Below are 19,868 nucleotides of genomic sequence, written 5' to 3' on the forward strand. Positions count from 1 at the left end.
CAGCGGGCAGCGTCTATTAGCGGAGGGTTGCGGGGAGTGAGAGCAGATTCATGTGCAGGTAACGACATCACGAGGCTCGTCGCCAGGGAGGAAGAGAAGAACGCACACACAGGGGGGCGCTGTCGGCCTCGCTTTGCACCGCAGACACTGCTTCTGCATAGAGCGATTCAACCCCCTCCCCCTCCCCCTCCCCCTCCCCCCAACCCCCTCCTTGAGGTGTCAGACTTGGCTTCTGTAAACGGTGTTGTAAACGCCGGGATGCATGGGCAGCGCAGATGACAGGAAGTACCGGTTTACAACAGGAAGTACCTGCTTCTGCACCAGCAACGACCTGTTTTCATCCTCTCCCTTTCCTCCCCAGTCTTGTGGCACCACCGGCTTCTCGCTCAGCGCAGAGAGCACACAGCGCGGCGTGCGGGCATTGTTTCTGCGGCTGCTTGATGGAACCAGAGTCCATTAACATGGGAGGCAGCGTCGAGGTGACTTTAGCTCCTAATTAAAAACAGATGTGTTCGTTTAATAGTCTTAATACTTTGTGGGGGAGCGAGACAATCACCGCAGAAATATCTATTTGCCTCATTAAATCGGGAGGCTTGATCATGATGAGGAGTGTCCTAATGAATGAAGACAGACGTGTTTAGCGGCTTGTTTAAACGCTGTTTGTCGGGGAGGGAATGTGGACGGACGGACGGACGGACGGACGGACGGCTGTCTGCCGGAGGGGCCGACGTGATGTGATGAATGGAGCAAGAAGCGCAGGAGGACGCACGGGAAAGTGGACTCGGAGAGAACATCCATGCGACGGCTTGGAACAAACCATCTCAACACGCAGAGTTATTCGCCGGCAGGTCTGATGGAATCATTTCCACTTCAAAAGTGTCCCCACCTATGAGCACAGCCTGACGTTTAACTTCCGTGGCCTTCGCCCAGTCGGCCGGCTGGCAGCTTTTGAAGGTAGGTTAAGAGCGGCGGCGGCGGCGGCGTCCTAAAATCACAAGACAACTCAAGTCAACAGTTTGACTTGTGAAGCTGCGGACTCACAGTCCAGTCCAGTGAAACAGACCCTGTACTCAGTGTTAGTTTGCTTCAGTTTAGTTTAGCACAGCACCATTAGCAGCGGAAAACGCAGGTGAAGCTCGCAGGTGAAGCTTGCACGCTAGCTGCGCCACTTTTAGCTCCTTGAGGTCTAATTTGCATCTGTGGTTGGCGGCCCTTCAAATGCATCGGATTAAAAGAGCAAACTAAAAAAAATGTAAAAAAAAAAAAAAAAAAAAAAAAAAAAACAAGACAAATGGGCAATTTGACAACATCCAAGCAGTTTTCGAAATGACTTTGATGCGACGCGATGAGGCGTTCGAGGCCGCGATGACGAGGAGGAAAACCCACTGAAGCCTAAAAGGCCACGCGAAGAAAGAAAAGAGGAAAGGCCGCTGTCCCAACACCTCTTATGTATTTTGCTCATGCGCCCCTCCCAGACTGCTTCACTCTCCACTGAAAAGACGCAGCAGCCGCTGTGTCTCCGGCCTCTCAGTGGTCCGTCAGCCAGGGCGGCGGAACCAGCCGACAGCAGCCGACCAGTCGGCAGGCGGCCCCGGGCTTTATCATGGACGGGCAGTTTGCAGCGCAGAGCCTCGTGAAGCCGCGCTGCATCATTGTCTGCAGCAGCGCTGTCCACCGCGATACCTCGCAGTACGTCACGTTAATTCAGCTCGTAAATCATTAGGTAGTTAATGAGGCACGTGCAGACGCTCACAAGTCAAACACACACACACACACACACACACACACACACACACAGGGCCCAGCTGTGTGTGACGAGGACGGGGATGTGTGTGGACACTTCAGGTCTGCTCTGGGATTGGCTGTCACATCCCATCATCGGAGCAATGCTCTCTCTCACACACACACACACACACGCACACACACACACACACACACACACACACACACACACACACACACACAGCCTGTCAGCCTGAGTTGAAAGATGATCCTGAGCAGAAGAGCCCTGCAGATTTAGCACTCTGTTTACAGCCTCCTGTTGAAATAGTTACTTTTTTAAAGACCCTCAACGTGGTTGGAGGGTCTTAATAAAAAAATAAAATAAAAAGCAAGGTGGCCCCCACCAACAACGTCTGACAGGTGTTGTTCCCTGTGTGACATCACAAAGAGGCTAATTAGAGTGTTTTGACACGAGCCCAAAACTAGAACAAGAAAGAAATGAAAAGAGTGAAAAAAAAGGTGAAGGGCAGACTTCTCCTCATTAAAAAATTGTGATTTTTGTCACTTGCAGTATTTTGGATGTGAAAGTTTAGTAGACTAAGAAAAACAGAAGCTGTGCTACATGTTGCTGAGGCCAAACAGCCAAACAGCACCAAGGCTGCCGGTGCAGCTAATGAGATAATTGGCACTGGGAGGAACTGCTGTGTGTGCTGGAAAATAAAAAGATCCCCGGAGAATCTGTGCATGTGTGTGTGTGTGTGTGTGTGTGTGTGTGTGTGTGTGTGTTCTCAGTGGGGTAGTTGCAAATGTAGCAAAGTGTCAGCAAACGCGTGTAATATGGAAAAGGTCAAAGGTGAAGTTGAGAGCCGAAGACTGACAGACTGGAGCTGCCAAACCGGATGTTCTGGTTGCATTCTAAACTGTTTTCAATTCAGGTAAACTAAAAAGTTTTTTTTTTTTCTAAGGATCATTTCTTCAGGAAAAAATACTGTTAAATTTGACAAACTCAATTTCAAAGTAAGGCATTTTCTAATATATTGTTTATGGTCTCAATTAAAATAGAAATAAATTACAAGTATTATATTTTATATTATAATATACATTCATTCAACAAGAGCTCCTTTCTCCCCAGGTTAGTGACCACACCCACCCACAGTGGCTGCTATATATATATATATATATATATATATATATACATATATATACATATATTTATATATACTGTATGTACGTAAGAAGCTGGAATCTTGTCTACACTGGATACGTGTCGCTGTTAACTTCCTGTCCAACAGGCTAATTAATGGCACCTGGATGCAACCCGATCTGTCTCCCTCCACACATCTTTATCTCTGGAGCCTCGTTGCAGCTTCAGGGACTTCAGACTGAACTGGGCACAACCTGACAGCTAATTATTATTATTAGCGATCTGAGCTCCGCCGCGTCCCCACGAGGTTCCCACAACAATGAAGGTCCTCGGGGGGGCTTGGGGTGGGGGGTGAGGGTGGGGCGTTCATCTGGGTTCCACAGCCACTCTAATATACCCAGGCTAATAACAGCGAGCTAATGGCGGTACAGGGGGGACGTGGCAGAGCTCATCCCGGCCGTCCCGAGGCCTCGTCATCCCGCTGTAATTGGCAGCCGGCGACAACAAAAGGTTCAACAAAGGAGACGCAGCGTGCCAAGGAAGGCGGCGCAAGGTGTAAACAGCGCTAATAATTAACGCTCGCCAAGACGCCCGGCCCTCAGCGCTGGGTTTTCTATTACAGGCACTGGAGTGTCAAGAGAAGAGGCGTCAAGTGGAGTAAAAAAAAAAAGTTCAGCACTTTGATTTACTGCAGAGCGTCAAACGTGGGAAACGATCTGATTGTTATCGCAGGACGATGAACTCCATCACCAGTGTACCTCTTGCAGTGGTCATTACCCACACTTCTACACCTCATTTGATTGTTTATACTTGTAAATATAGCCTTGTCAATGTTCCCCCTTTCCATGGCAATAGTGTTCAGTTGTAAGACGGATGTAGCCCCATTAATAGCTAATGGCAAGGGCAATATGCTGGTCATTAATAAAGTATTCTGATTCTGATAAACTGGTAGAAAGTCCATGGTGCCATACTTGTAGCTTTTTTTCTATACACGTTTAGTCAAAAGCAAAATCAACAACAGCGAGTTTCTACCTCACAATCTGACCAATAAAGTGCTGTAGGTGTGTCTTAGTCTTGGATGTTGTCTGGATGTTGTCTGGATGTGGGTTGCATGTTGCTGTATGACAATGACACCTCAAATTTCAACAGTTCTACCACAACAATACCATACAATTGTCTTCAGCAGTCCATTATTACTGGTTAAACCCATTAGCTAGATATTTACAGATATATGTGCCATAGAATTAGAACCTTTAGAATTAGAACCTTTAGAATTAGAAGTGTGTGTTTTGTTCTTCTTCTTCTGACTAGCTCAGTTTTTTTTTTCTTTCCCAGCCATGAAGTCTGAAACGAGTGCAGAGGAAGCGCAAATGTTTCAGCGGCAATTTGACGAAATGAGACAGAAGCACATTATCCTTCCTCAGAGCATACACACACACACACACACACACACACACACACACACACACACACACACACACACAAACGTGCACACACGCACCGTGTCCTCAATGATAGTCCAAGACTCAATTACCACACTGAATACAAAACACACAGCGCACTTTCAAATTCCATTGTCGCAGTGTGACGAGCCTCAGAATCATTGACCTTAAATGTGAATTCTACTTGTTATCTGTGACAACAGACTCTGGCAGAAAACACACACAGCATGCATACGTGCACGCACGCACGCACACAGACCGCAGTGACTCACACGCGCTCAACCTAAAGGAGCTGCCGCTCGTCGACAAACGTCAACCGCACGCGAGCAGCGAGTCCCAGCGCGGCTGTTTGCCGCTACACAGTATCTAAAGCCAAGCCCCTTGCCACACAGAGCCCAGGGGTTGATGGGAGTTCTTGGGGGAACCATTAGCGGAGGGCGGATGTGCACCGGTGGCGTGCGGGGAGAGCGCGCACAATTCACGGGAGGACTCACAACACGACTAACAACACCTGTCACCCTGGCGCCTAATGAGAAACACAATTAGCAATTAACAGTGTGATCTGTCAGAGCTAATACCTGCAGCACACACACACACACACACACACACACACACACACACACACACACACACCCTTCCTCAGCACTTCCTCAAAGGTATGAATCGGGCTCCAACAAGCAGCTGATTAGACAGCTGATGTAATGTTGTGAAACTTCAGCCGCTGCTTCGATGGCAGATTTGCCCCTTGTGACCCCGGAGACTCGAGCGCCAGAGTGCAAGTGAAGCGGTTTTCACACTCTTCACTTCGTCTCCAAAGCGGAGAAGTCAAGCGGAAAAAAACCTTTGCATTGGCCAAAACAAAAAAAAAAAAAGGAAACATCCCCGAAACTTTAAGCGATATTTTTCCGCAAACTATTGCTAGATACATTAGGACTGCGACTCGCAGCACTGCCTCTCAAAGTCACAACAGTCTCAGAAAATGTCCACTGGAGAGGCAGATCAGGAGTCCACCAGAGGTGTCGGTGGGTGACACTGGGTGCATCAATTGCTGTCGCCGTGATTATTTCCGACAAAAGACGAAGGCAGCGGAAGACAAGATGAGTTCTAAGTAAAACTGGAAGTATATTCTGCTAATATACTGTTGCTGTATACCTGCATGGACATGTCTGAGAGCATAAAAATCTTTTTTACTGCAATATTTTGGAGGTTGTTTGAAGCAGTTTTTTTCTTAGATTTGACGTGTTTCTGAGGGCGATGGAAACACGGGAACAGCTTGTGATGAGATACTGGCACCATGTTCTCCCTGCATAAGGATGCATAAGGAAGCATGGACATATCATCATTCTAAAAGTAAATAAGTAAAACATCTCTCTCTCTCTCTCTAAAAAGCAAAAATAATAAAAAAAAAATAATAATAATTTAAAAATCAGTATTTTCCATAAATGGAGTGCTGCAAATGTGACACAACAAACACAACAACCTCTTTCGTAGAATCTCACCAGGCAAAGTGCCAAGGCCTCCACTGGTTCACACTCATTCCTCTGACTTCCTCTCCTCACTAATCAGACCACAGCCAGTAGAAACGGCGAAACAAAGACCTTCACCTTTGGGAAACACCAGATCGCAACACAAGCCAGCGAGCTAGTTTGTGCGACAACGCTGTTATCTTGTGAAAAGTGCCGGACACAGAGACGAGACGACGGCCTTGCAAAGCACCGCTACCTGCAGGTGATTACGGCTGAAGTGATGCTGGAGGACACTTCCAGCTGTAAGCTTGTTTCCACCAATGTCCTTGAAGAAAATAAAGAGGACTGTAATTCACCCACTGCAGAGCATCTGTTCATAATTAATAGCCTGGGCCGCGCGCATTGTTTCATGTGTGAAAATAGCCCATATATTACGGCAGCACTCAAAACACGCGCTTGTTTATGGGTGTGTGTGTGTGTGTGTGCGTTTCGGGGGGAGAGGGGGATTTTATTGATATTGGTTGTGCAGTGGAAATCTGATGACAACAACTTAACACAAAGTATTCGGCTCTTCCAATAAATCTGAGACGGAGACGCTTGCCCACTTAGAGTCGGCGCAAAACTGTTTTTTTTTCTTTTTCTTTTAGTAGCTTCTTTCATTGAGGCCATATGACAATTTAAAGTCAAATTTAAATGTGTGAGGTTTTTATTTAAATACATCGGAGAAAAAACAAAGTTTTGCATAAGTTCCCCCACCCAAAAAAAAAAAAAAAAGAATTCTCTCCAACACTCGTTGGTTGTAATTGGATTACACCAGAGTGTGTGTCTCTGTGTCTGTGTGTGGCACATCCAGCATAGTAATTGTGTCAGCCTTGTTGGTCAGCGGGGAATTGGAGTGTTAAATCCAATTCTGAATTTGTATCTGCCGTACAGAGGAGGCGGTGCAGCGCGAGCACCAACCATATGTCACGGTCCCCAATTCAGAGGGGCTGAATATGGATGAGAAACAAGTTGGGGGGTCCTGGCGTTGGCGCGGCGAGCGGCTTTAGGGAGTGTGCATGTGTGTGTGTGTGTGTGTGTGTGTGTGTGTGTGTGTGTGTGTGTGTGTGTGTGTGCTCATTTGTTCTCAGACAGTAAGTGGAGCCATGGATGCTGAAAACCCGAGAAAGATTTGCCTTAATGATGATGAAATAGTTCTAGTGGCTCGGAGCCTTCGATTGGGGTTTTCTCAGAACACCGTACGGCAAAGTCACCTCAAAAAAAAAATCACGTTCTTGGATCCTGATTTAAGCTTTCAAATGGTCGTTGTTATACACACAGGTCAGCTTTAACTTTCACCTGCACCTGAAAGCATCAGCACGCACGACATGCACGTTGTGTCTGTCTCGGCTGACTTTGCGTTGCCACTCTGTCTGCTTCGGTTAGAAGCCCTGGTCTACGTCGCCTCGTCTCGCCATTACTGCCATGCGCTGCCATTTCCCCTGATCTGTGGCTCCTCCTGGCTCTGCTCGACAGTCCGTGGGAAGCATCAACTCCAGCGAAAATGCCAAGCAAGCCTCAGTGGCGTCAGCTTCCGGTGATAAACTGGCCCGCCGAGCCCCATTGTGCCTCTTAAAAAGACACAAAGAACTCTTTGTTTTCACTATTAATGTTAAAGAGGGGTGAGGAGAAAGAATGAAAGTAGCCTGACATTTTTAACCAGATGTGGTTACTGTCGTGGATATTTATGTACTTGGAGGAGACTTGGTGGAAGTTTACCCAGTCAGTAAGTCAAGAGGAAAGCAGCTGTTAAATAATTCTGAACTTTATTTTGAAAACGTGGGAACAAAGGATTGATAACGACTGATCTTGATGAAAACAATACTTTCACGTACTACTCACTGGTTGCACTTCTAAAAAAAAAAATAAAGTAAAATAAAATCAGGCCATTCAGGAGGTTTGTTCACCCTGCTTGACCCCCAGGGCTGACTCAACCAGAACCTACCAGCCATTAGTGATGGAGCCATCAGGCCTAATCTGAGATGCAGCACTTACTGCAACAGGGAGAGAAGGAAGCATCTCTGCGGTTTTATGTTTCAGCTAATCTCAGTTGAAACTGGTACTGGTATTATGGATATGTGAACCAACAAGCAACAAGAACAAGGACCAGAGGGCAAGTAAAAAAAAAAAAAAAAAAAAAAACACGTTTGAGAAAGCAGTTCTCACCACTAAAACGACACGAGATGAACAGTTCAGGTTCCACATCTATTCTTAAAATGATGACTTGAAGTTCAGAAACCGACCAACTATGGCAGTAGCGCACACAATACCGGGCGACTCGCCAGTTTTTTTTGACATGACAGACCGTCCAAACCGGGTCGGGACTCACACCGAGATCGTTAAAAAACAAACTTAGGTTCTTACCTCCTCCTCTTTCTTCTTCTTTCACTGACGCAGACCATCCAGATCCATCCTCCTGGTTCGAAGTCACAGGTTCCGGGGGTAGTTAGCCTCTTTCCTCTCCAGCTAGCACAAACGGCTAATGCCAACCTAGTCCACTCGGTTCCGTTTCTCCACATCCGTCCGAACCGAAGCAATTGACTTAACGAAACACATCAACCGGTTCATCTAGTGGCTCCCTCTCCCCCCTTGGTTGTTCAAGGACAGGAAGCCCTGTTTATCGATTTCACACGTTTATAATTTCACCATGTATGTTTATGTAATAAGTTTCGCGGCTTTTTCTGTTAGCATCGCCTCTGTACGATGTCCCTCTGACAGCGGCGCTCTCTGAACTCTGACCCTTCAATTCGTGCCCCCCCCCCCCAAAAAAAAATACAGACACAGCCATTACCATTCAACGCCACCTCGTGGCCAAAAACTGACACTTGCGTGAGCCTCACCACCACCGTCACCATCCAACCACCCAAAACGTCGAGTGGGTGGGTGGACGCTGAGGGTCTGTTTCGTGTGTGCCGGTTTGTGTGTCTCACAAAATGTTTGTAATTTCACCGTTTTAGTTAGTACACATTTTAATATCTGGAAATTACGTCACGCTCTCTTCCTCCCCAGTCACTGTTGTTTACTTACGGTTGCATCTGGTGTTCTTAAATTACTGTCATTGACAGCAGGATAGTTCCACAACCCCAATATTAATAGTAAATCAAGGCGTTCCCAGGCCAGCCGGGAGACATAGTCCCTCCAGCGTGTCCTGGGTCTTCCCCGTGGCCTCCTCCCGGTGGGACACGCCCGGAACACCTGCCCAGGGAGGCGTCCAGGAGGCATCCGGAGCAGATGCCCGAGCCACCTCAGCAGCGGCTCTACTCCAAGCTCCTCCCGGGTGACTGAGCTTCTCACCCTGTCCCTCAGGGTGACCAGCCCAGCCACCCTGCGGAGGAAACTCATTTGGGCCGCTTGTATTCGCGATCTTGTTCTTTCGGTCACGACCCAAAGCTCGTGACCATAGGTGAGGGTGGGAACGTAGATCGACCGGTAAATCGAGAGCTTCGCCTTTCGGCTTAGCTCCTTCTTCACCACGACGGACCGGTACAGCGACCGCATCACTGCAGAGGCCGCGCCGATCCGCCTGTCGATCTCACGCTCCATCCTCCCCTCACTCGCGAACAAGACCCCGAGATACTTGAACTCCTCCACCTGAGGCAGGATCTATCTCCCCCCTGACCCGGAGAGGGCAAACCTTGTGTCGAGCCTATAGCGTGTTTGATCTTTGAGAGCCACGCCGTCACCTCGCCGATGGGTCTGTAGGAACATCTGGAGCCGAGACAAAGCTGCACGTGTCACTTCCTCCTCGCTGTCGACATGCTTCATCTCTTGGCAAACTCGGCTCATATTTATCGTTTATCGTGTGGCAGCTCTTTGCCATCAACACATCATCTCGGGCCCCGGCACATCTACTCCTTCCCTCTCCACCCCGTCTCCTCCCCCCTGCCCTCCTCCTCCTTTCTGGAGAGCAGAGGCACGGCCATAAATCTCCCCGTCGCTAATGAACTGCGTTTAACAATAAAATGCAGTGGAAATGGAACATTCCATTTACAAGAAGATCAATGGCAGTGACAAAGCGCCCTTCTCGAAGCGACTAGTTAGCGGGATGATGTTCCGCAGGCAATCCAATCAATCAGTGCACGCCGGCGTGGAGATCAGTCAGAGAGAAGAGGAAGGGGGAGGAAATGGGGGAGGAAGAAAAGCTCAAAGCTTTTATTTATTTTTTTTTCCCTCTCGTGATGTATTTATGCTCTTTATTTCCACAAGGGTGAGGAGTCCACCACCTTCCTGTCCTTGGTGTGCTCAGCTGCCTCCCCCCTTCCTGGCCTGCCTCACCTTTCCCTCTCTCCCTCCCTCCCGCCCAACCGGCAGCCCAGTGGCGGCCGAGAGGTAAGAGGAGGGGAGTGAGTGATAACCATCCGGGGAGTGGAGTGCTCCATCACCGCCATCCCCATCTGTGACCCGACAAGTTCATAATGCCAGGCATCTGCTTTCATTTATAAAGCCCTCACTTAGCCCCTTGCACGCCCGCACTCTCAACTCTCTCCAGCTTTTTTTCCCCCGCGCATCCCTCCCACCACCACTACCCACCCCACCCCTCAGCCTTTCTCCCCGCCGAGCTGCTGGCTGAGAGGGCGCTCACCACTTGTCCACCTCTACGTCTCCTCCTCTCCTCCTCCTCCTGCTTGTCCTCGCAGGGTTGTTGTTTTTTTTTTTTAACTGTCTAAATAAGTCTATTTAAATAGCACTGCATCTAATCATCGAATTGATAAGAGATACTACGACTACTACTACTAATAATAATCATAATAATAATCAAAAAAATACCCCCAAAGAGGCACATATTTGTTGTATCTTTTGATTGACATGTGCTAATTAATGTCATGCATTCAGGTTCACAAACAAAAATTACATTTTCGAACATTTTAAATAATCTAATAAATGTTCCATCCAGTCCAAAAGGTTCGTGACAACAACAACAAATTAATCAGAAAAGTTTTCCCCTTATATGTAAACATCTTTTGGTTAAATTGCACAAACATGACATGAATTATATTCAGTCAGGGTCACTTTGTCAAAATTTGTATTTAATTTGCACTGGTTTGCACAAGTCACATTTGACGGAATGGTTCTGTTCGGGGACCCCCGTGCACTTCCACACGCTTGCGTGGAAAGCCCAAGGGAGGAAGAGGACCAGCCTGCCGTTCACCAGCCAGGAAAGGCAAACAGCAGGTAGCAAGCAAGGCAACAGCAATGAACAAACTGCGCAAGAACCAGGGAAACATAAAGAATAACATGGTACAGGATAAATGTAGCACATTTGGGCTGATTTAGACATGGCGCTCTGAAAGCGGCTGTCCAATAGGAAGTTGAGAGAAAGTCAGGTGAGCCTTCAGCAGATTGGAGCAGTGCTTGCAGAGAGCTGATTGGGGCTTGACAATGTGACCTGCCAGAACTAACACTACGCTCAATTCATGGAAATGACAACATTTATGTAATTCACATTCAATTAAAATAAAAAAATATATATTTTATAAACCTGAAATATTTAGCAATACTTTCACCTCCTATAAAACAATCAATCAACTCACTCCATGTTATTCATTGCTTTAGAATTTCCTAAATTCTAAAATTAAAAAAAATACAATAAAACAAAAATGAAGTCATATTGGGACAATTTTGGGAAGAAAAGAGCAGTCTAAAAAAAATGAAAACAATTACCAAATTTGATGATTTTAAAGAACTTTAACAGTTTTAGGATAACATTTACTCATAAATAAAAGGAGGGACCTGCTGATTCTCTGTGCCTTTCACTCGTTTGAACAGTGTTTTTTGTCTAGCTAGAAAAAGCTAGAAAAACCATCAACAGTAGAATGCAAATAAGAAAGAAAATATGTCTATGCATTTAGGAAGCTTGAATCGCTCGTGAGCCTCTCAGTCAGAAGGATTCAGTTGCTGACATCATCAGCTATCACTTTGTAGATCTGACCAAAACACACACAAAAACACACTCCAGGACATGAATCAGGATGGACAAATGTGCAGGTCAGTAGCTGGACATACATGAGGTTACAGAGGGAGCGACGAACGGCGGAGGACATTACCCACCATTAGGTGGCGCACTTCTCCCACTTAAGATGCCGAGGAGGCCAGAAGAAGACAAGGTGGCGGCTGCAAAGGAGGAGGAGAAGCTTGCTCTGCCCATTATGAAGTAAATTTTCTGAAATGGGTTTTTATCATGAAAAATAAAATGCAACATCTGTTGTAAATATATTTGGATACATTAGTGCGTCCTCTGAGGGGGGCTGGCAGCCTGTGTGTGTGTGTGTGTGTGTGTGTGTGTGTGTGTGTGTGTGTGTGGCCTCAGCACACAGAAGCAGGAGACAGAGCGGAGCACTGGACTGAGGAGTGGACTTCCCACAAGGCATCAGTGTGAACTGGTGGGTGGCCTTAAATGGAGCGATTGACCACGAACCCCCTCCCCACACACACACACACACACACACACACACACACACAAACTAAGAAGAGGCAACATTAAGGGAAGGGCAACTTAAAATGAAAAAGTTCTGGAGCAAACGCAAAGAAAAAAACAACAAAAAACGAAATTGATAAATGGTGGCTCACTAAATCTTGCTTTAGTAGCAACCTGGGAGTCGTTGTTGGTTCACAGCTCAAGCAGTGACTCACAGTAGAGCTGCAGTGAAGCTACTAGCATCTGAATCATGAAGGTGTTATACATAAAACCTGTTTTTAGATTTAAAAAGTGCAAATTAGATTTCCTGTTCACACAAAAAAATTAATGAATTTTAATCTCAGCTATTAGTGTTTCCAAATGATATGTTTATATAATTAGAAAATAGTGATTAAAAATTATTTCATATTAAATCATTGCCAAGACCAAAGTGACAGCAGAGTGTTTTTTCTTTGAATGAAGGAGCTGAAGTGAATCAGGTACGTTTCTGAAATAGTTCTCACAGACCAACAGGCTGTTAGCGAGTCAACTCTTTGGATTCCATCATTGAGGAGTTATAAGCTGCACTGCTGTGATTGTATTAATCACTCTGCCGTGTCAGAGTGAGTCATCACTCTCTGACTGAAATGTCAGCTTTCCGAGGAGTGATTAATACATCACATATGTCACAATTTGATTGGGCCTGACACTCTTTAATCAAGTCGTCTTGTCTTACTCTATTCTTCCTCCCCATCAGTTTGGTGCTTCCTCCAGCAAAACTGAGATAGTTGTCACATCAAGAAAAGAGTAAAAACAAAATGTTTTCCATTGAATATTGAAAATTAAACAAAAAAACAAAAACAAACAAAAAAACAGACAATGGTGGAACCGGTTGGTCTTGTGCATGGCTCTGAGCAGCTGAAGCCTGTGAAAAGTCAGAATTATCCATATGCTTTCCCACCATCAGATGGCGCTAAGGCTGTCACACTGGGCCTTTAAGGTCTTTTCAAGTCCAGAGAACATTTGTAGAGAATCGCCACAAAATAAGGCAACTTGAAAACATTTTCCTTCAGGTTTATAAGCAACCCTCTAAAACTAAAAACAAAAATTACAACTGTATGGATTTTGCAGAGCATCAAAGCGATTCAAACAGACTTCAGGTGTTGTAGTTTTTTTTAGTTTTTTTTTTAGTTTGTAATAAGAAACAACTGACACATTCATTAAATGATAATTTTTCTGATAATACATGTTTTTTTTTTGTAAGAAAATGAGAATTTTAAATAGTCATTAGACCCGTGTGATGAATACATTTTTAATGAGGACACAATATTTGAAAAAATTGATCAAGACTTATTAAAACACCTTATCTAGGCTTTATTAAACTTTAATAACGGAAAACACGTGCGACGGTGTTGATTTAATCATTGCTCTCTGACTTCAGCTGCGCAAAGACATAAATTCCGCACCTTTGGAGAGTTTCGCAAATTCAGTCCTTCAGTCGTCTGTCAGGTTGCTCTGCTGTTCTGGAAGCTCGCCGTGTCCTTGTGACGCTGTTGTTGACAGGTGACAGTGGCCTCTCCCTCCCCCACCGCGCCCCCTCCCTCCCCAGCTGGCTGCCTCCGGCGTTAATAGCCGGCCTCAGTAGGAGCCGATGGGTCGCGGTTGCCTTCGCCGTCGTCATTAAGCACCATTGGTTTAATGAACGCGGCGTTTAGGAGCGCTTGGCCCTTCATGCTCCGCCGCCTCATTAAGTGGAAAGCAAACTAATATGGGGAGCAACCTAGAACTCACCTCTAGAGATGAGTGTGGGCAGGCACGCACGCACACACACACACACACACACACGCACACACACACACACACACACACGGGGCCTCTGGTGGAAACACAACACACAGGGAGACGATAGGGAATTACAGCATGAATGGAAACGACGTCTAAGCGAGTGAAAATAGTGTTTAGCAAGTTTGCTCATACATTTCTCTGCGGAAGCAGAAGGTTCATTTCAGTATTGATGGTTGTGGTTGGGTGAAAGCAGTGTGAATGCAGTGAAATCCTGGACGGCGACGCCAACAGTACAACCGAAATTAAAGGTCGCGTATTAAACAAAATTTCTCATTTCTCTGCATTTCTTGCAGTAATCAGCGTCTCTCTCCAGAATCAAAAATGAAGTCCGTCCTCAACTCGACTGTTGTTTATCGCTTGTTCCATTTTGCAGAAAGTGAGCGCTAGAAAAGACATTTCTGGGATACCAGCCCTTTGTGAGGACCACTTTATCTTTGTCCTCTTCTTAAGGTGTCGCATCAGTTTTAGAAGGAAGCTGTAAACAGAGGGCTAAATATGCTGCTTTCTGCAGATTAAAAAGGGTTCATATTTTCTTTTATTTTGTATTTCTTTTGATAAGACTGCACTGGATAAAGGATAAAGTTTTGATTTGGCACCAAGCTAATTCAAGATGCACTTGATAAACTTCCTCCTACACCAAACAAAGTGTCAGCAGGCTGATCAGGCAGCTTGAAAACTTGTCTTATTTCTTCTCCCTTTTTTAAATTCTAAATACGTCAAACTAACCTCGACACCATCTGCGACTGGGATTCTTATAATGCCAGACAGTATAGACTTTTGTCTCAAAGATAACTTCTGCTCATATTACTGTGTGGCGCTCTCATTTCAGCCCCCGACCTAGTCGGCTCCGCCTGCCACCCCCACCGTCAGGTGCCTCTGCCAAAAAAACCCACCCACACCTTGCCATCCATCCGTCCGTCTGCACATCATCTCCTCCTCCTCCTCCTCCTCCTCATCTCCTGGTCCCCAGGGCGGCCCCGGGTAGCGATAATTCTCTCTGTGTGCTCGGGAACAATAAAGGCCCGTGCATAAGAGCTTTATGGTCAGAGGAGCAGCTGCTTTTCCCCCCCATATCAGGATCCATAACTGTCGGAAATGACAGCGAGGATGGCGGGAGGGAGGGAGGGAAAGGGGGAGGGGGGGGGGGCCGGGGTGTAAAAGAGCACCCTGGGCCCCTCCTCCGCATTCTTTACGGAAAACTATAATTCTCTTCTGCCTGTTCAGCATATATTGTATATCACGCTCATCTGAGAGTCAGCCGATTAAAAAACACACTGTGTGTGTGCTGTGGGCTTTTTTTTTGCAAGGGGAGGGGGAGAAGTGATCACGCAAGGAAACGACACCTGGATGTTTCATCTGGATGTGACCTCAGCTGACACCAGTTATCAGAAAAAAATTTTCAAAGGCCCCGTACACTGTACACTGCTTGTTTTTTCTATCCAAATTCCGGGGCAGCTACATAATTGGCTTATCAAAATATATAAAAAAAATAAAAAAAACAACTCAGAAATTTAGCCCTCTGTTTGCAGCCTCCTGGCATAAAAAGATGCATTATTAGAGTGCATGTTTTGGAAGGAAACCCAAGCAAGGTGGTGTTTCAGGGGGCGGAGCCAACACTCTCTAGAGGAAAGTTCACTGACAGTGTAGGGAGTGTTAGTCACTAGACGGTGGCCGTTTAGGCCAGAATTGGAAGGCACACAGACTGAGGAAGTAATGGAGGGACAGAAAGGGAGATGCAAAGAAGAAGAAAAAGAAGAATTGTGTGAAGGAGAGAGTGAATGGGAAAAAAAACACACACACACGCGTGCGTGTCTTTGGCTGCATCATGTGGCGTGTTTAGCGGCGGCGGTGAGGGAGGTGTGAACGGTGCTAACAGCTCCAGAGAGGCTAATTGCTTAGATGGAGGGTGGAGTCATGACGAGTTGACTCGGAGTGACGTCGGTGAAATGACAACACATGACAACAGGTGGTGACGCGTCTCGCCACACCTGAGCACTGTAGCCAATTAATAAAAAAACAGCAGCGAATATAAGAGTGAGGGTTGCAGCAGTGAGCGGGAGATGGAAGCCGCGTTCGCTGTCTCAGTGTTGCCGTGACGACGTGACGCTTTCACACCGAACGTCCCATCATCCCTTGTGCTCCGTTCACCCAGAAATCACACACACTGCCACGCGACTTTGCTTCTCATCGGCATCTCTGCTGCTGGCCTAACCTCAATCCAAGTGGCCGAGCCAATCAGAAAGCAGCAGAGGTGGGGGTCAAGTAAGATGTCAGAACTGCCAGCAGCCACTGGGACCTGGACTCACCGAAAGCGCTTGTTTAAGATTGAAGTTCAGTCTCTTTCACAAACCACAGCTGCACTTTTTAAAAATGCGTTTGTCATGATTGCATGAAATCACTTCCTGCTACACTCATATTGAGCACACGAGTATGAATTACATATTATAATTGACTTAAATTTTTTGTTTTGACTGAAACAACTGAAAACAAAGGAGTATTTGCCAGTAACGTGTCCAAGCCAAATGTCAACCTGTGTATGATGATAATTGCACGGATAAAAAAAAAAAAACAAATTCTAGTATACAGCAGTTTATGAATTTAAAACCATCTACACTCGCTGCTCAGTACGAGGCCGTGCTTTAACATCATCACAACTATAAAGCACTGATGATGTTATTAGTGACAGCAAAACACTGCAACAGAAACGAGTCCATTCGACTCTTTGCCCTTCAATAATGAGCGACTGTAATGAGGATTCCTCGTCCAGCGTCTTCCCCTACAGCTCGTTACTTTGCAGACGGAGGTCCGGCAGCGCAGCGAGACGAGAGATGACTTTGTCGGGATGTTGAATTGAATTGAATGGAATTTTATTTTCGTTTACATTGTAAGTCAAAGCAATCTTGTGCGATCCACCACAAAAATTATATATTTATAAAACAAACAAACACAACAAACAACTACAACTACAACGACATGTTCGCTGGAGAAAAGTCGGAGATTTTCTCTTTTTAAACATTGACAACAACTTGACTGCAGACGTCCTGTTGACCGCCGTCCGAATCAATAAAGTTGTAAAGCTAAAACGTTGGGTGACGCTGGGCTGCCGCTGTGACGGTGGGAGTGGCTTCTGGACAAATGGAAGGGAGGGATGGGTGGGTAAGTCGGAGGAGGCGGGGCAACGACTGCAGCTCGGTTCAGTCGTTGCCCCGAGGAGTGTCTGAGGTCGATCTCAGCCTGCTTTTGGAAATCAATCCATCTTTCATGAGGGATCACGACCAATCACAAAGTGAGGCGTTTCACACCTGTTTTACCCGCCCAGGTGAACGCGGCGGTGGTTCAGACCCCGGTGAGGCCTCCTTCAGCTGCCTGAGGGTCCTCGTCCTGGCTGCCCCGTGGCTGCGTTAATCAACTTCAGCTTTGTCTTTCACCGCGGGAACAAAAAGTGGGATGGGGAGGAGAGGACGGAAACAGGAAGTGCGAGGGAAGCTGTCGAACAGGAAGAGGAAACTTCTTCTTCTTTTTTCTATTTCAGAGGCAGTTTTTGACGCATGTTTCCGAGCGGGAGAGATGCTGCAGAGGCATCCCAGAGCCTCCACCTCCCCCTCCTCATTATTCCAATTATCATGGCGCACTGTGAAAACCTGATTAATAACACAGAGGATATTGTTGTGGCAATTAGCCATATGGTGGTGGGACTCTGCTCCGTCACGACTCTGCCATTAGCATCTACTTATGTTTGTCAGAAGCGCGCAGCCATGACAAGCTCCACTTCTGCCCACCTTGCACTCCCCCTCCCTCCCCTCCCGCCCCACCCAGCCCACTGAGGAGGTGGGGGAGGTGGACGAGGAAGAGGAGGAGGAGGAAGGAGGAGGAGGAGGAGGGAGGGCTATTCCTTCTGGCATCTCGCCTGAGCGCTTTCCTAGAACGCCGCATCCGATTCCGGTCGGAGCAAAGGGACAAAATGTCAGCCAGCGTTTGGGACGGCCAATCACGGGGCGGCGGCGGCGGTGGCGGCGGTGGCGGCGGCAGCGGTGCAAACGCTCCTGGGAGCGTGAGGCGGTGGGGGAGGTGATTATTCGGGGCTTGTGTGCAAACAAAATGCACTCACGCAGAGCGGGCAGGCAGGATTCCTGCAAATGCGATGGGGTGTAGGGGGGTGTTCATGTCCACGGGCACAAAGACATGCAAAACACACGCTGGGTCACATCCAGTCAAGCGAGTCTCGGGAGTTTTTTTCTTTCTTTTTTTTTTTTTTTTTTAACAAAGTGAGCGGCCTTGTTAAGACCTGTTGGTTTTATTCTCCAGATGGCAATAAAAATGCATGAGGTTCGCCGGAGCCGTGGAGAAGAGCCGGCCCACTTAAGTGGGGAAAAACAAAACCTCAGAGAGACGATGGTGGTGGTGGTGGAGGGAGGCGCAGGTAGAGAGTGTCGCCAAGGCGATACTCCAAGGACCGAGTGGAGAGCTGGCGGCGCGCACTTCCGACGAGCCGCATCTTGTTATCCATCTTATCGAGTGAAGACGAGTCGCCCCGGCTGCGGCGCGCGAGACGTGAGAGTCACGTTAGAAGAAAATGGGGAGCTCGTCCCTGGACTTTGCACATTTGCTTCTCCACGGATAAAGTGATTGGCGGAGATAAAAAAATAAATAAATCTGCAAACGATAAAGCACGCGAGCAAAGGAAAAAAGGGAAAACATAGGAGGGATTTGAGCGTGTGCATCGCCAGTGAGAGAACTGGAAGCAGGATATGGTGGAGTAGCAGTCAAGCTGCACCGGTTGAACGTGGAACAAACATACCAGTCAATTATGCATTTTTTTTTAATCGCCACTGCATGTATGACTAAGGTACACAATTGTGTGTTTTGATGATGAATGCAAACACATGCAAAAATCTAATATTTAAATTTAAACAACCTCTCCAACACCAAAGCAGTGTAAGTGATGGGCTGAAACTTCAGTTTGTCTGCTGTAGTTTACAAATATTTTGGAATTTCTGTGCATGTGACCTGTGCACAGTGTAGGGGGAAAAAAAAAAAACACAAAAAAAAATAATCACTGGATTTGTCTTAAGTCTGGTTGTTATTAGCTGCATTTCCATTGGAATCGCCATTCAACTTCCACAAATTACTGTGATTTACCACATTGAATTATCACTTTCAACCTCCACAAATTTGCCAACCTTGGACTTGCAAAACTTAACTTTGCCTTTACGGTCCGCTGCATGGTGACAACAAAAGCTGCGTTGCCAGCATGCAGCATCTTCTCACACAAAGACAAACACTTGCACCGACTGGCTCGTAAGCTCGGGTTTCAAAATCTCAACATCTGCTGACAAACCACCGACAATACAAATGGACCTAAATATTTTTTTTCCAAAACAAACGGGCAAACAAGGGAACCGGAACCTGACATTTAAAGGTGCGGAAGAAACAACAGGAAGAAGTTGCAATGAAACTTGTGTAGCTCGACATTGTTATTATGCGACTACTTCAGAATTCTCTGACAGGTTTTATTGAACCACGGCACCGTCCTCCATCCTGGCTACGCAACAACAAACAGAGTGTGGTGGGGGCCTGGGGGAGGGGCAGTTGGTGGGGGGGGTGGGCACGGACGGCTGCTTTATCTGGGCCTCCTTAATATGGGCTAAGGAGTGGCGCTGGAGAGGAGGGATATGGGACTTTTCATAGCCATAATTAAAACAGTGCGATACATCCAGTAATTGAATGAAAAATCCGGATCTGGGCAACATCTGTGCCAGCCACATAAATCATTTCAACGAGAGGCTCCGACGCCCTAAAAACCTGCGCGACTGCGA

The sequence above is a fragment of the Nelusetta ayraudi genome, unplaced genomic scaffold, assembly GCF_046127955.1.
Source record: "Nelusetta ayraudi isolate G7.1 ecotype Tasmania unplaced genomic scaffold, CSIRO-AGI_Nayr_v1 ptg000074l, whole genome shotgun sequence".
NCBI lineage: Eukaryota > Metazoa > Chordata > Actinopteri > Tetraodontiformes > Monacanthidae > Nelusetta > Nelusetta ayraudi.